This window comes from Mus pahari, chromosome 17 (assembly GCF_900095145.1).
Source record: "Mus pahari chromosome 17, PAHARI_EIJ_v1.1, whole genome shotgun sequence".
NCBI classification, from domain to species: Eukaryota; Metazoa; Chordata; class Mammalia; order Rodentia; family Muridae; genus Mus; species Mus pahari.
This window is the reverse complement of record NC_034606.1, coordinates 18,203,898-18,208,258: the sequence shown is the minus strand read 5'-3', so window position 1 is coordinate 18,208,258 and position 4,361 is coordinate 18,203,898. Positions and strand designations below refer to the sequence as shown.

General features: G+C 43.0%; 1 pseudogene across 1 annotated transcript; it reads right to left on the bottom strand.

Moving 5' to 3' along the window:
- Positions 1-975: 975 nt before the first annotated feature.
- On the bottom strand, positions 976-4,361 carry LOC110335336 (annotated as a pseudogene). Its single transcript, XR_002381156.2, has 3 exons — positions 3,901-4,361; positions 2,998-3,056; positions 976-1,016 (listed from the first exon to the last, which is right to left on the bottom strand). The product of XR_002381156.2 is annotated as a heme transporter HRG1 pseudogene (transcript).

Genomic DNA, 4,361 nt, shown 5'->3' with positions numbered 1-4,361 from the left:
TGTAATCTGCTTCTGGAATGGAAAGATAGACAATAAGTTCCAGGCATGAGTATTGTGATACACTCTATAGTGTGCAATGGACGTCATCTACCTAAAGGCAAAAATCATACAATGTGGTTATAGAAATACGCAGCTTCTTTTTAACTCAGACACCAGATGGGTGCTAGCTCACTCACAAGCAGTAGCCATTAACTGGGCACGAGACAGAAAATAACAAAGCCTGTGCTTGCTGCTTGCCAGTGACTGGGAGCCCCCTGCTGTCCAAAGGAACACAATACCTTGTGTCTTCCCTGCCCCACCCCCCACCCCCCCAGGCTAGCAGGGCAGGGTTCAACATTCAACAAGTAGCCTTAAAAACTTATACCATTTCTGGCACCAGATTGTCGTCATAAGCTGTTTTTATCATCTCCCCTAAATCATCCCAGTCCTCCTCTGGATCCTAGAGGTACCATCAGGATCCAAATCACCTTGATTCATGGCTCACCACTCTTTCTCCAACCACTCTTCAACAAGATCTCAATCACGTCTGAACTTTTTTATACCAAGTATTGTGCTAAGCAAGGACTCCGTATGCGTGATGCGTCCTTTGCCTTCAACACTGCTCGAGCTAGTTCCTTCATTTCAGTGTAAGGAAAAATGAACTCTATAGTGGTTAAGTAACTGGCAAAGGCTGAAGCTGGGGCTTGAGCTAGGACCATAGTTGCAAAGATCTAAAGCCTTGCTTACATCGTTTCTCTGGCATCCAGCCTGAGTCTTTTCCCTCAAACTCCTTGCTCCTGCGATTTGCCTCTTCATTACAGCTTCTCCTCTCTTACAGACTCACTCATATTTTATCAATGGGCTTTTATTAATAAGCTACTGTCTAAAAGTGACTTGGTCCCTCTTGTCCACCCAACTTGTCTTCTTTCACTCACCTAGGTGACATTGCATTGCTTCAAAGCGGTTCTCCATACCTTCTATTATCATTCTGGAGAATATTAATCATAAAATGCAGGCACGTGAGCTGCGTCTCAGAGCTAGGATGAATAGAAATGAAGATGTGTTAGCTTCCCATAAACTTTAGTTATGGATTTGACCTCAAATCTCTCTTCGTTTGAAACTCAGCCCTGCTTGTCCACCTTGTCTCAGACTTAGAATGGAACTCTTTTTAATTGGATTCTCACATTTTTTCTTTAGCTGGTATAATTTAATTTTATTATTGGCATCTTTTTAGATTAATTTTACCATTTATTCCCAGATATGTTAAAACTTACACGTAGCTTTATTATTTCCTGCCCTGGGTTAGTAGAATTTATTTTTTATTAATGAAATAACCTACCTAGCTAAATGATATTCATAGAATAGTATAATAAAACTACCAGAGAAATGAAATATACCAAGAATAATTTTTAGGAAGTGAATCAAGATAAATTTTAATCATGGGTAGCATTATTTTATGTATTCACCTGATCCTTAATAATACTGTCTGATCCTTGTTACTATTAACCATGTCACTACAATGTCTCTTAATTAAGAAAATTATTGCTCCCAGATTTATTATCATAAGCACTTGTTACAAAGACAAAGCCTCATTTTACATTCCAAGAATCATAAATATCTGTTAGGAGGTACTAAATAACTAAAATAACATGTGAAAATATTCTTAGCTAATAGCTTTTTCTTTTAAGTAGAAATGTTCCGAATCTGGTGATGATTTTTAAAACTCTAAGATAAGGCCTGTCCATGGCACTGGTATTTAAAGAAAGACCATAGTTCATGAATCCACTTTCATGTCAAATGCATGGAGAGACGCTGTAGTAGAGAAAGTTGCTCTGAGCCACTATCTAATGCTGTGAAGTAATGCCCCATAGCTTTTGTCTGTTGTTTTGATAAACTAAAAGAGCCACATATTAATTTGCAATAGAAACACATAGCTATCAAGCCAATCGAAACGTTCTTATCACTTAACATGTCATCTAAGAAGAAAATAATCCAGACAGAAAGCCAAACTGTTCTAACAACATCTGATCCACACAGCAGCAGCCGGGCCCTCCTACTATGTGAAGACTTCCAAAAATCTGTCAGGAACCCTCATCGCTTCTCCTCTTGGGTGTCATACTAATAATAAATAATGTCAAAAATTCTTATTGGTTTAGATTATATCCTCCTGTCAAACTCTCCAGTCTGCATTCCTAAAAAGTCTTGGCTCAAATCAAGATCTCCCATAAAATAAGGTATTAAAATTATTTAAATTACATTACATGTTTTTCAACAGAATAAATATTCCAAAAAATAAATAAGAGATCTGTTTCCAAAGCAAACTAGATTCAGTTAATTAAGACATGGTCGTATTATGTAACTCTTCTTATTAATCTCCTTCTTTCATGTGATCTGGTTAAGGCAAAACTGACTTCACTGGCAGACGTGTTACATCATCCGGGTCTAGGACTTGCTCTCACTGGTCTGAAACAGAACCTTGTTAAGACTCGCATTGCATCTGGTTTTGTCTCAACATGCTTTTGTAACACCACTTTATCATCAATGATCACATTGCTTGAGGGTGCAGTTTTTCACATCCTGTATCCACAGAATAACAGAGTGGAGTGAACACACACACACACACACATTCACACACACATGATCATCAAGAACAGGGAGATACATTTGAGTTCTTTAACAAGACTGAAGTAAAATATATTTTTTAAATCTAGATTGTTTACAGCCCTAAAACTTCATTACCTCTGACAGAAAAAGAAAAGTTTCTCAAAAACTAGTGAGGAACTGATGCCTGTTTTCTGTTACTCGGGATCTCTCTCTGGTAAGAAATTAAACTTCTTTTTTCTTTTTCTTTTCTTTTTTCTTTCTTTCTTTCTTTTTTGTTTGTTTGTTTTGTTTTGTTTTGTTTTTTTCTTTAACCAGCGGCTGGTTAAAATGGCTGCTGTGTATTTCTGCTTAAGTGCCAGTGGCACAGGTAAGGCTGGGGGCAATACCCAGGAGAAAAGTAGACATGCAACCTACCAGAGAAGGATACGTGTAGCAGTCCCTTGCCTTGGGCCCATGTCCACTCAGAAGGGATCCTGCAGGAGAGAGAAGTTAAAGGCCAGAGTTGGGATCTGGTGCAGGGAGGTCTTGTGCAATGAGGGGCAGGTGAGGTGCAAGGATGGAGACTCGGTACAGATGGGGAGATCCAGCTTGTCCCCACCAGGTTACCCCTGATCCCAAAGCCCTTCTAAGTGCAGGGGTGTGTTTCCTGTGGTCCTCAAGTCCAGCCTTGTCCGAAGAGTCCTGCTCTGGTGTATGTGGTCATGTGTACATGTGTGACACACGGGAATGGTTGGCTGGCGCTAGCACCCTCAGGGGAAACAAACTCTGGATGGGAAGGTAGGAGGGATGGACGGACTCTGGATTCTGTCCAACTGTGCTGTTCAGGAAAGGAGCCAATTGTCACTTCCCTAAGGACCGATGAAGTCAGCTACCCGACACTCGAGGATAACAGGGTGTGGAACAGGGGATGGAGATCTGTGCTAAAGATTCCTCGCTTGGCCAGACCATTGATGCGTCCCACAAACACAGCTTCAATGAAGTCTGGGGTAGCAAGGAAGCCTGTCCCAGCCCCCATCACTAGCCATAGTTCCAATCCTACCCATTGAATTCATTGTCATGGCCTTACTTACAGAGATCCCTCAGAGTGCTAAGAAAATAGATCCATCTAAGCTGCCCTCTAGCCGGGCTAACGGGCAGATTGGCAGTACCCCTTTAACAGCTCTATATCTTCCCCAAACGGAGACCAGACAGATTTCTGGGAAACTGAACTGGCCCATGTATTCTGCCATGGTTCTGGAGTCCCCAGGAGTTGGGGCGAGCTCCCTTGCTGACTCAGAAGCTGAGTCCAGATCCCTAGGGCCCCCAGACTGTACTGACCTCATTCTCTGGGTTAGAAATCACTGAGGATGCCAATGTCGACGAAGGCAGCCAGGTAGTGGTGGGCGTAGAGGCTGAGTAGGAAGGCTCACTTGAAGGAAATGAAGCTCCAGACCCAGGAGAGGTCGGTCGTAGCTGTTGAGGTCTTTGAGACTCTGGTGCTGGGTGATGGCCAACATCAGGAAGATGCGGAAGGCAGAAATGGAGACGGTGGAGAAGAGAGCACCCACGAAGATGCCACACAGCCCTCTCAGTCAGGTCCTCCAGCAATCCTGCATGTACATCATGTGAGTCACCAAGACCCACAGTGCCAGGATACCTGGGAGACTCCCCATCGCCGTAGTCCCCAGTTGTCGGTAGAGCACGGCCCAGAAGAAGATGGAGAAGCCCGCCACCGAGCTGAAGCCGGAGTAGGCGGAGTAGGAGGCGCGGAGGCTGAGCTGCAGCCGAGACCAGGCCAT